The sequence below is a fragment of the Sphaeramia orbicularis genome, chromosome 18 (assembly GCF_902148855.1).
Source record: "Sphaeramia orbicularis chromosome 18, fSphaOr1.1, whole genome shotgun sequence".
Classification (NCBI taxonomy): domain Eukaryota; kingdom Metazoa; phylum Chordata; class Actinopteri; order Kurtiformes; family Apogonidae; genus Sphaeramia; species Sphaeramia orbicularis.
The window spans coordinates 16398993-16412867 of record NC_043974.1 but is presented as its reverse complement, the minus strand read 5'-3'; the positions used below and the strand labels follow the sequence as shown (position 1 = coordinate 16412867).

Sequence of the window (13875 nt, the reverse complement as noted above, 5' to 3'; positions counted from 1 at the left end):
ATAGCTTTACATAGGGTTTTTTTTCCCCTAAAAGTGCGGTAATCAAACACGGTTATCATGATAATTACAATTTATACTCAGTGCCAATGAAAACGCAACACTTGAATGTGTTTTATTGTTCCTGAGCTGCATCAATATGTTTAAGTTTCACCTGTATAAGATAATCCCAGACAATTTCTTGACAACCTGAGACGGGTTGAGCTATTGTCACGCTTGAATGAACTTGTCTGCATTCATAAGACTTGTTTTTGTCATTGCTCAGCAGAGTGGTCATGTTCTGTATATAAAGGCAAGCTGAAAAGCACGAAAATCATTTGCAATAACTCAGCGATGCCTCGACTGACACGTGACCAAAGATGCCATGCTATGGGGCTCCTGGAGGCCGGAGTCTCTGCTCGGCAGGTGGCGCGCCGTTTTGGATGCAATGTGTCCACCATAGTCAGGATGCAACAGAGGCATGAAGAAACTGGCTCAACTGCAGACAGACCTCGCCCTGGACGAGCACGTGTAACCACGCCACAGCAGGATCGCTACATTGAGCTGCAGCACCTCCGGGACCGCTTTGTGACTTTTGGTTTTGGGGGTCCTTGAGTTTCTTTCTTTATCCTTATTTTTTGTCAACAAATTTGGATGTGATTTTTTATTTTTACTGTATAGAAATGACCTATGATTAATTCCAAAGAGCTGATGGAATAAAAATCCTCATCGATTTAAAAAAATAAAAGAATCTTCAAGTGTTGCGTTTTCATTGGCACTGAGTATAAATGGTAATACTAACCATCTGCAATTTTACTGCCGTTTATTGTTATACCAGTGTAGGGCTCAGAAGTTAAAATAATTTATGTTGAAGGAATGAAAGGTTTAACAGTGGAGTAAATTACAGGGACTAAGTTGACTCAGGTATTTGTTAAAGAAATATGTTGACAGTGTTTGCACAAATAACTATTTACATTTGTGTTGCAGAATTATTATTTACACATTTATACATTTAATTATTTTCATTTGTTGTCTATAAGCAGCTAGAATGGCTTGTTGAATGTGCCTTTCTAAATCACTTGACATTTGCCAATCTAGGTACTGTTGGTTCCTGATTGGCTGGTTTGGTCATGTGTGGTTGTTTCAGGAAGTGTGGTGGCTGTCACGAGTGATGCACAGTAAAGCACTGTTATAAGAAGAAATCCGTCTCCATCCTGCAGTCTCATTTTATCAAGAATGAACCATTAACCATCAACGAACCCGCACGTTACACCAGTAATCGTTACATCCCTAATTGGAAAAAATGCATGGATATACTATACTCACGTACTGAATGGAGCTGAAATCTCCTGTGCCACTGAAAGCCACTTGAACTTCCTACTGAGCGATAATGTTCTCTTTGCCATTTGCAGCAAGCATCTAACTAGGATAAGAGCTAACTGAGAATTCATTGCCCTGTTTTAACAATAGTGCCCAGCAAGGATGCTCTCCAGCCTCCACAGGCCACTGTCATGATCCTGTCCCATGGGTCTCTAAATGGTTTCCAATTCCAAACGAGTCCTGAAATGCACTCGTCACTCACTCCGTTTGTATGGTAATCCATTAAGCTCTGTCGCTGGTAAGTGTGCTTTGTGCATTGTGAGCTCCACATAGCTAAATAACACCTCCACAAAGGCTGCACAAAGGGAGCGTAATAAGCCATACGATCTGCTGCCACATGAGCTTGGTATGAAGAAAAGCAACACAAGGTGAGCACGACTTTAGAAAGCGAACGCTGATAGCCTTGTTTCTTCAGTATGGTGAAGATCAAATGTTCTACCCCTCAAGCAAAGGTCACCATTAATCGCTGATAACACTGGCAGAAATCCATAAAATGTCAGCAGCACTTGGCCTAGAATTGTAACAGACAGGCAGGGGGGAAGATGGGAACATTTCTGTGACATTTGAGGATTTCAGAAAGCGGGAAAAAAATAAATAAATAAAATAAAAATTGAACGAATAAAGCCAGAAAAAAGCAATGTATGCGGTTGCTGGGGATGTACCTTCTTTTTTTCCCCATATTTTCCACTTCTGGCATGGTATTACACAGTTTATCCATGGTGTAGAATGCTAGGGTCATTTGTATTTCCACTGTAGCTTCACATTAGACTGTGCCAACGCCTGGATCTACAGTTACTGACCAGTACAATAATACAGCTCGGTATGCATCTGATGGTTTTCACATCAGCCGTTCTTTATTTTATAGGAAACCTTAGATTTTCTTAATTAGAGCACTGACAAAGTTCGTTTTAATACAGGCTCAGGTAGGGCTTTCAGGCTGCACAAGGTGTTGGCTTAGTCACAGGGATTAACGACATCCTGCCAAATCAATGTTCAATAAAAACTGCTTTAAATTTCAATGCCTTTGAAGCAAACAGAATATTACAGAGGAACAAATCAATTCAACCATTCTGTTACTTCACCAGGCCAAATGAATCTAGTTAACATGTTATCGTCTTTGTCTTTTGTCTTAATCTTTTTTCTTTAATAGAGCCTCTCAGCCCACGTATTTCACACATTTTTACCGGTATGACTAGATTGATGACCAGCTGAATATTATTTCCTGATCTGAACAAAATGCCTCACTGAATTTATTTTGTTATTAGTACTGTACATGGCAATTGCTATATTGTCCTGATAACCTCTATTGTTTAATGCATTTGCTCTGATATTAGTTCCTTGTACATGTAAAAGTTTTGTTTTTTCTTCTGCTCAGAACAAAAAAATGAATAAATAAATGCCAGTATCAGTGAAGTAAATCATCCCTGGTTAATATTACCAACAATTACTTTACAATTAATATGGGGGTGTGTAATGGAGCCCATTGGTTTCAGTTAATTTCACTTTGTTATTAGCTCATTAAGTGGCTCAGCAGAGCTCATATTCATATTGGTTGGCATTAACACATTGCTCATTTTGGAGTTTAAACAGAGTGAACATAACCTGAATTTGTTTTTGTTGTGCATTCACATAAAGAACTGAAACTATATAAATTAATTTTGAAATGGGTACTGTACTTCAAAATGTCTAAGTTCCAGGAAATCTTACCAAACCCTGCCAAATTTTCAATACTGTTGAGCATTGTGGAGAAACAACAGTTGCTGCAGGCAAGTGTAAGATAATTCTATGAACCTCCAAGTTCCAAATCTCTCTACCTATGTGTACACTTAAAAAAGGCTGATGGAGATAAAGTTTTGCAAGGAAGTTTTTCATGCCCACTTTTTTTGCATCGCCATTTCTAATGTTAAAATGAAAACACAGCTTCTAACACCTCTTTCCAAACCAAACTATCTTAACATTCAGCAAAGTCAGCAATGTTTTCTTGTATTAATTAGGGTTGGGCCAGTATAGAATTTTTCAAATTGATTTGATGCGAGACCAAACAACAAATTTTACCCCTTGGTGTCGCATTTCCAGTCAGCAGGAGAGAAGAAATGAGACTACTAAAGCTCATAACAGAGTGTAGTGGCTCTAATCCATCTGCTGGTGGTAAGGCACCCCTACTGGTTTGCCAACCGCCAATAAACACTATCTAATGAGAAGAAGTGGGCTAGCTGGAGCAAAGCAGCGACACCTTCAACATTGTTGTCCAAATGTTGTGTTGTGTGAATTTTTCAGCGTTTTTTTTCAGTGGTTAAATTCTAATCAGCTACCTTGCCACATTGGTGCAGTTTTAGTATCTCATGAACATGAACTTTCCAGTAAAATACACATATGCAATGCACACACCTTTTCTGTCCTTCTGCTGAAATGGCTTCAGCTCTGTAGTAAATCACTTATGGTTCCTCAGACACTAGCAGCTCCATTACTCGGTTTATGACAATATAGCAATATGATAACATTATGTTTGTTACATTGTCACAACGCTTATTACTGACGCAAAACAAGTCTTGCACCACAACGCCACCGTGAGGATGCTTTTAATTCGACATGTTCAACTAGTCTTAGAAAATCAAACCAATTTAAAGGTGGGATATGAGATCTTAGAAAAACGGTTCAAGCAAGCTACAGTTGGAAAATACTCAATTCAAAAGTCCAAACCCCTTTCTTCAAACATCCCTACAAAGCCACGCCTCCAGAGTACTGGCACGCACAATGCTTGCTCCCAAAGGTTCACGAGCGCTGCACAGCAACAGTACGTCGGCTCTGGCTCCGGCCCCGGCTCAGGCTCTGGTTCTGGCCTCGATCCATGCATACCTCATTCAGTTTCCTCCAACACCTCCGCTCTTACAGAACAGCCCCAGTTCATACCTATCTGACTAACATTACATTTCCTACTGATTTATGTCAGTGACAAAACAGTTTACCGGTGAACTTTCCATCCTAATATAACTAATATAGCCAAGATTTGGCTCTGGCTTCATTTCCTGAGAACGCACGACTTGTGCATGAAGAGGGGTACACACAGAGGGGGGAGGGGGGAGGGACAAATGGCAGTTGAGTTTGGTAGACATATCACCGTTCAATCATTTCGATTGGGCGCTCTCAAAATGATTGGATGGTGTCTTTTCAGTCCTGTCCGTTCCACAGGTGACTAAATTTTTTTTACTTTTGTGTTAGAGCATTTAATGAATTGGTTGTAATCAGAATGTGAAGGGGATTTTAAGAAATATAGTAAAAAATGCTCCAGGAAAACATCTCGCACCCCACCTTTAAGCTACTACATTAGCCTGAAAATAACCCACCTCTAGCTTTAAGAAAAACATTTTGGTGGTTCCTATCTACCAAGCCCTGATTGTAGTTCAGTACAGTTCAGTTATAAAACTGTAACATGCTTGAACTTCACTGGAGCTTCAATTTCTTCCCATAATGCAGTTCTCCCCAAAGCTGCCACCTCTGCTTATATCAGTGTTCCAATGCTACAAATATTGCTTTGCAGGAAGAAAGAAGAAGTTATTATTAGAAAATGTTTTGCCTCACATTTCTGGTGAAAGGATACTGTACATGTCATCTGTACGTTTGACAACAGAAAACAGAGCTGGCACTTTATCATTTCTTCCAAGCTGCACATTTTTTCTTGCCCAAATGAGGTCACGGGAGTGTTTGGGTTAGTGCCCAAGATGTGGCCCAGAAAACAAGAACATCTGCATTCAATATTCATTCACTGCCAAAATAAACAAATGACACATTGGTCTAGAGTGTCTGTCATTACGGCATCCTCTCAGCAGAAAACATTAAGGCAGGCTAATAGCTTCAGCAGAGGCATTAGAGGTTGGAGAGGATGAGGCTCTCCATCACACCGCTCCCTTTGAATGATCGACTGTGGCTCGGCAAGGCTTTGGGGCACTTAATAAACACTAGGCAAATGTGATACCCAGCCTTCTAGTCAGCAAATCACTCCTGTTTCTCTGCTTCACTTTGGCTGGCTGGAACTTCCACAGAGTCTCCAGCGAAGCTTTTCAATTACAAAATCATTCTGTGTGACTGTATGTGCAAGTGTGTCTGGCGGTGCACGCTAATCCGATCTCCCCCATTCTGCAGGGGAAGAATCAAGAGGCGGTGGATGGGTGGACGGATGTATGGATGGGTGGAAAGGATGAGTCGAGCTGCTCCCCTACCAACATCCTAAACCTCATTCCCCAGTTTAGCAAAGAGCTCATTGGATACACCGTCTTATCCGCCTGCTCAAACACCAACCTCGAGGCATCAGTTCACAGTAAGAGACAGAGATAGAGCTCTGTATGGTAAATGATCTTTTAAATGCTTTCTTTCATGTCTTGTTCCTCACCCGCTTCTCCGTCTTGTCTTCTATTACAGCTCTGTTAGCACTGCTGGATAGTTTTCCATGTGATTTTGCAGAAAAGTCGAGGCTGCGGAGGACAGAGCAGCCTCACGATGTTTCACAGTGCTCTGACCTCAACAACCACTCACAGACAGCAGCAGAATGATGAGTTGGACAAAGTTTGAGAAAGCCAGTCCGGCATGTCTTCCAAAACGGTTACCCCTGGGTCCTGAGAAAATCAATTTGTGTTTAAGAAGGTGTTATAGTCCATACAGTGAGTTTTCTCGGCTGTTCCACAAGTTGGTAGCTCCATAAAGTAAAAATCTCATGATGGAAAAGGGTTAAGAGGTGAAACTCAGCTTCTCACGTCCCTATGGAATAGCAGCTCCCTCTGTCAGATGTAAAAAGCACATTTAAAGGAAAGCATTTCTCTGAGCCAGTGTAGAGTCAAACACTGACAAACCCACAGGACTCTGACAAAATGTACTACATGATCGAATTCACCGTAGACACTAGGACCCCATTATTAATGGTGTTTCTCTAATGTGGGAATGTCTTTATTACAGTCAGCATAGCAAGACAAAAATTATGAGTCATCATTATCATCTTAAATGTGCGATCTTCTGTTTTCTCTTTATCTCAGTATTACTTAGACCAGGGGTCTCAAACTCATTTTCTTTCAGGGGCCACATTCAGCCCGATTTGATCTCAAGTGGGCCGAACCAGTAAAATAATAGTACAATAACCTATAAATAATGACAACTCCAAATTTCTGTCTTTGTTTTAGTGCAAAAACCCCCCATTAAATTATGAAAATATTTACTTTTATAAACTATCCAAAAAAAAAAAAAAAAAGATGTGAATAATCTGAAAAAAATTAAATTTCTTAAGAAAAGTAAGTACAATTTCAACAATATTATGCCTCAACTTATCATTTCTACATGTGCATTGTGGGTCAGATCTCCAAAGACACTAAACACTTAGTAACAGGCAGAAAATTGTTGAAATTGTGCTTAATTTTCTTTAGACATTTCAGGTTGTTCATATTTGTTCAGGTTATTAACATTTTACTGTTACAGGGTAGTTTGTAAAAATAAATATATTCATAATTTAATGTTATTTTTTGCACTAAAACAAAGACAAAAATTTGAAGCTGTCATTATTTATAGGCATGATGTTTTGGGGTTTTTTCTCACATCAAACTGAGAAGAAAATATGGAGGCATTATTTTTTGTAGGTTTTCATGCTATTATTTTACTGTGGATCATATTGGTCTGTATGTGGAACCTGAACTAAAATGAGTTCAACAGCCTTGATTGTGGAATTTTTGCACTTTGCAAATTCATCCCATGGGCCACAATGGAACCTTCAGCGGGCCGCATTTGGCCCCCGGGCCACATGTTTGAGACCCCTGACTGAGACAAAAAGCATGGCTATTACTGTGAAATATCTGTTCTTTCACCTCTGTTTGAAATTTCAGTAAATACTACAAATAGCACAAGTTCCTGCTTCCGTGGAAGTAGTGCTGCATACTGAGCTTCATAACTTTTATGACTGATTATTGAAATATGTTTCACTGTTTGATACCAAATATCAAAATAAATCTCATCAGCAACAGCATGTACACTGTCAGTGTTAGTTTGCATTACTGTTGCTAGGATAGCGAGTTTATGTTCGTTAGAGTTGCCAGTGCTGAATTTGTCCAGTTTATCTATCAACTACTTATGGATGTCAGCAAAACGGTTACATACATGTTAAATCATGTTAAACTATTCTTTGGTCTATTTTGTAGGTTTATCACATTTATTGATCTTGTTGTTGAATTCAAAGCCATACACCAAACACAATGAGCATGTTTACATGACCATAAAAATCCGATAACTGGGAGTAATCTGATAATTGCCGTAATCAGATACAACACGTTTACAAGCACTTCAGAAATGCGATAATTGAAAAACCCTGGTTTACATGTTTCAGTCCATTATTTGCTTTCTTTTGGAGTGCGTACGTACGTTATGACGTTCACTTCCTGTTACTTTCAAAAAATCCGGTCTTGTCTCGGATATTCTAAAGGAAAACTTTTGAAATGTGTCGCCATTCCTTTATTTCCTCCTGTCAAACAGATGGAGGATGTTTTCATTTGTTGTAGCATGAAATTTGTTTCCTCTTCCCTCCAGAAGTGAGTCTTTGCCAACTTTTCACTGCTACATGCCATGTTTGTTTACCTTTTTCCTTAGGTTCATGTTGTAGCTGCATAACTTCCGTTAAGTTATTTCATTATTTCTATTAAGATATATTTTTGGTTCACTGGGAGTCTACAATGGGGCAAGTTAGACTACAACAGGAAGCATAACATACTCTCCTCTGCAATGGTGAAGAATTTAAAATGACTTATATTTATGTCAATGTTACATCTTTGTGAGGGAAACACCGACATTAGATTCAGTTTTATAATAGCACATACTGTAGTAGAATTAGTAGTAGACAGACAATCCAACCACCAAACAAATCTACCCTTAGGAGAAAAATTAAGTAAATATGGATTCATTTCCTTCACAAATATTTTGTGAAGGCAGAAATTCACCCAACACATTTGCCAGAGAAAAAAAAGATAAACACATTTCACTTGTTAAAGACACACAGAAAATAGTTGAAGAAAGAACACCCCAAGTACATCTTGGCAGTTCTCTCCTCTCTGTCCAAAAGGCTGAATCTAAAAAAAGATTAAATGAAATTCTTCCATTTCCAAATATCATGATTATTTCTGCGTCCAGTTTTTTTTAAGATGAGCAAAGGGACAGATCAATAGCTCTAGTAGTAACGTAGAGGAGATTGGCAATAAAAGCTGCTAATCCTGCCTGTAAACCCCTTTGATTAGCTAACATGTTCTGTATTAATCTGATAAAAACAACTTTAGGATAAAATACAATGAAATAAACTGTATTGCATTGTCACGCAAAATATTTAGTTGTGGACTTTTCAGCGAACCATTACCTAACAGACAATATGACCTTGGTCAGATGACAATTAAAAGAAAAACAAATATTGGTCTCAACTGCAGATTATTCCAAAATGCCAAAATATATGAATTAAAGATCTAGACAATGTTATGAGGAAATAATTCTATTGAAATTATTCAATGGAAGTTGTGGTTTGAGGAAACTGTGTGATCTTTGTTCATCGAAAGACATTTACGTTCTGTAGGCTATTGTATTATTACTATCTATGAATATTTAAAAAGGCTTGAAACCCAAGGGAAACTACATCTTAAGACTTGATTTATTTTGTTACCAATGTAAAATTGAGGCTGGGTGATTATTTAATTTGCTCTAGGAAATAATTAGACATTTGGGAAAGATGTTAGTCTTTTGTCTACTTAGACACAAGGTACTGTACTTCTGTAATTGTGTTCATTTTTACACAGGAGTATACTACATAATGTATGCAGCCTTTTTAGCTCTTAACTCAAAGACGGAAATGTGAATATGCTGTAAATTGGATGAAATTAAACTTTAATGATCCCCAGGAGGAAATGGGGTCATCGTCAGAGAGAACAGCATATAGAGGGAATGTGACTTACAGAGAAAGAACTAAAAGGGAATTCTAAGAATAAACACAATGAGCATATAACAAATGTATAAACTGTGGAAACTGCCAATGCTGGAGAGGCAGTCACATCACGTTTTGTTGCTTAATTGTGGATTCCAGCTTTAATTGCCAACATGGTTTCGGCTCATTTTCTTCACCTCTAGTAGATAAGACACCTCGGTGCCCCCGGAGAGAAATGTGAAACTTCTAATAACATTCAATAATAATGGTGAAATTGTCTGGATAAAGCTCAACATTATCTTTAGAACATCACTGCCACATTACTCTGCTTTATTCAATGGAAATGGAGTCCACACAATCACCCATAAGACTCTTAGGCATGAAATGTGTTGTATCTTAGCTTTATATTAGCTGCAATCTTAAGGATGGTCAGACATTACAAAATATAAAATTAAATGAAACTCACCTACATTTCAAAAGGCCCACATTGCAATGCATTTGCTGTAAATAGGCTACAGCTCAATTACAGCTACATATTAATGCTAGTATCTACAACTTCAGTGTCTGGATTATTTTAGACAGGAATGTCCTAAAAAGCAGATCTGCTTCTCTGTTTGTATGTGGATCCATACAAAAATAGAGCCATCTGCATGTTCATAGAGTTCAATATGCAGAGCTTATCATCAAAAAATAACAGTATAGCAAAAAAAACAAACAAACATTAAAATAACCAAAAATATTATGCCAACATTCATTTTAAATGGGCCATTAACTAGTGTGATTACATAAGTTTACAGATAGTACTGTACTAATAGCATTAATGTCACAAGCACAATCACTAGGTTAGTGAGTTTATACATGTGTTTATATTATGGCTACTGCCACAGTACTGTGGCACCAAATATGGGTTTGTCAATCACCACAGAGCCAATCAAATGATCTGAATTCCGCACTCTGAACTTTGTCCCACTGGGTGATTTATTTTCAGCAAAAACCTGAGCAAATTCCTCATATGAGGCAAAACAGTCGCCATGTTTCATGTTGTTTGCCTGCATGTTGAAACTGAAAGCGTGAATAGACACACAAACCAAACCAGCTTCCAGTAACTGGTACTGTAGCCTTTTCCTGTACCCGAATAGACACATGGCATGTGCGGTGCTTATTGCCACAGTACTGTGGCAGCAGGGTGACGGGTTACAGGTTACCAGTCTACACATGATAAAACGAGGACGCAGATTGGCTCTGTGGTTATAGACAAATTAGAAAGTTAGTCCCACAGCACTGTGGACATAGCCACTTCATTATATTACACTTTAGCATTTCTCTGTATTCAAGTAAACATGTTTAACCCACCTTAACTTTTAGTCTGTGCCATGATTATTTTACTGCTGTGGAAAAAATAAGGAAGAATTAGTGTATCTCCATCGACTATAGTTTCGACGTGCAGTGAATTACACAGATGCTTAACAGTTATGCTGGTGTGAAAACATTGTAGATTCATTATAAAACTCAGGCCACAAAACTTAGGCCGCCACAGTCTGAGTGATTAATGGAAACACTGCAGCTGTATGCACTGCAAAATGTGGACTAATGTTTACTTCATCGAGATATTGTCAATATTTTTTATAAAATCAGTCCAAAACGATGCAAAAATGCAAAGTCTCTAGTCAGATAACAACAGCAAACATCCATCACACAGACTAAGCCTCCAGAAAACAGAGGAAACTAGAGGTTTGGTTGCAACTCACTTAAATTTTAAATGAGATGACAAAATTGTGATTCAGATTGTGGCTCTTGATTCTACCTGAGAAGACTGTCATATCAAGTTTTGGCCAGATTGCCTTAGCCATCTGACTTTTACTTGTTGGGAGTGGGACAACATATTGACAACAACAACATATTATCGCTGTAGAATCATGATACTGTTGTCATCTAAGGCAACATGTCAGGGTAGTAACATGTCTTGTAAAAGTGGACAATACATATCGCCTACAATAATATCATAAATGTTGATTTGACAATGTGCAATTTTACATTATCGAGTATTCATACTGTCGAAAAGAAAACAAACGGATGGCACATAGTAAACAGCGTATCTGCTGGTAAGCATTAGACTTATTATACATGTGTATAACATATTATAGTCCAGGACAAACGTCCTCCCCCCGCAAATGAAAGTTTGCAAAGCTTCAGGAGGTAGGGAAAAGTATTATGTTTCACTGACCCCCCCCAACCCTCGCTGAGTCATCCAGCAAAGCATAATATGTGTTTGTGTGCATGTTTTGCAGAAGATGTATGAAGCACTTTAAAAACAAACAAGAGCTGTTGTACTGAAATGGAGTGTCTATCCATAGATGTCCTGGTAAGCAAGTAGAGTTTTACAGCACTTCTTTTTTTTTAAATGAAAGAAAGAAATTCACATTTTAAATGATATTGTCTGATTATTACCGAGAAATTAAAAAAAAATAATTGAGATTTTTTTTTTTGTTTTGCCCATATCGCCCATCCCTAATGTGTTGAGTTCCTCTGGTTGTGTATGTACCAGGGGATGTGAATCACAAATGATCGGCTTCACCTGATGCTGCCACTAAAACTGGACCATTAAAGTCAGGAGGTCATTAATTTTCTTACAATTTATACTGAAAGGAAAATAATTATGGTTATTAAAACATAATGGCAGTCAACTAAGTACTGGCACTCAAAACCAGTAAAACCTGGGCAACAGGGCTGGGCGACACAGACCAAAAATCATATGTCAATCATTCACAATTTCTTTGTATTTTCCAAAAAGTTGGCTCATGGAATTCACTTCCCCCTGACCTACACACCAATTCCCTTCCACACTTCAAACCCCAACTCAAAACTCAGGTCTTTCCCACTCATAGAGAGGAGGTGTACAAGTAGCGTAGGCAGTTGATGTTGACACCATAGCCCATATTTATTTGTCTTTTATTGTATTTTATTGTCTTCTATTGTATTTCTTTGTATTTCTGCTTTTATCTGTATGGTAACTTTGACTGTCAAGAAAGGTGCCCATAAATAAAATGTATAATTATTAATTTTAACCTGTAAGTCAAAGACATATATTGGATGTCACAATCACTTTTAGAAAATAGATTGTGATCAAAAATAAAATGAATAAAAATGTTCAGAAGCAAAACATGTAAATAAAGTAACATAGCTCTAAAACTGTTCGGTTCATCCACTTTAACATGCAGGTGTTTGTCTGATGTGTGTTTTCTTTTTTCTACCACTGAGGAAATAATACCGGTCTACAAGTAAAATACCTCCTGAAAAAAAGTAGTGAAATTTAGCGAAGTCTGAGTTTCTAATGAAGAACAATTAAGGTAAAAACTAACGCAGTGACCCATGGAGATCCACAGGTTCTAGATGTGGTAGTTTTTATGCTGTTGTGTATTTGTGCATGCTGTACCGCATTTGTCCAGCAGGCACCAACAAAGCATTCTGGGTATAGCAATGTGATTGTAGGGCTACTATATTCCAAAATTACTAATATCTCCCAAAATATTGGTCCTATCAACTTGCCATTTTTGCTAGTCTGATCATTGACCAAAAACACATAAGTATGACAAACTGCAGCAGTCAGCTCTTTACGGATTTAATGTGAATCCCCACACACACACACACACACACACACACACACACACACACACACACACACACACACACACACACACACACACACACACACAGAGGCCACTTGGCTTTTATAATATAGTTGTTAGTTGGCTGTAGTGTCCAAGATACAGCCCTGGGTCAAAATGTGAAATTTTGAGAATTAAAGAGAGAACGGGATTTGCTCAAAAGGAATGTTTGTCTCACAGCAACTAGATCTACTAGATCTAAAACACTGTCTGCACATTACAATATATTCACCTTACAAGCTCTTCATACTGAAACGGTTATAAATCTATTGTATAAATGTATGTGTAATCACTAGGGGTGGGAATCTTTTACTATCTCACGATTCGATTCGATTCTTGGGGCTACGACTCGATTCAAAATCTATTTTCAATTCAAAACGATTTTCGATTCAAAACAATTTGATTCATAATGATTTCTGCTTCAGTCTATAGGTGTGCAAAGGATCCTCACAATCTACTCCAGTCTAGCCGCTAATTGGTAACCCTAACCGCTAATCGTACTAGCCGCTAATCGCTAACCCTAACCACTAATCGCACTTGCCACTAATCGCTAACCCTAACCACTAATAGCGCTAGCCGCTAATTCCGCTAATGGCGTGAGACTGCCAGTGGATTTGTTTTATTTTTTTAAATCAATTTTGGGACATTTTGAATCGATTCTGAATCGTAGTAAATGAGAATCACGATTTTTATATGAATCAATTTTTTGGCACACCCCTAGTAATCACACTATTATGTACAATAAAAACATCAGCCAACCAGTACTTTTGTCACTTAATTTCCAATTCATCTAATTAAACTATATGTAAGATTTAACATATTTAATCTCTGAGGGGAAAAAAGTTAACAAGTGTAAATAAAGTTTGATGTTTAAGTTAAAATACAGAAATCTTCATTACATTAGCTCAGCTGCTGGTGGCTGCA

At 38.0% G+C, this 13875-nt stretch overlaps 1 protein-coding gene across 1 annotated transcript in view; it reads right to left on the bottom strand.

Annotated features, from left to right (window-relative positions):
• Nucleotides 1-13875, bottom strand: part of adam19a (ADAM metallopeptidase domain 19a) — a 438676-nt gene that overhangs the window by 388797 nt on the left and 36004 nt on the right. The window lies entirely within an intron of this gene.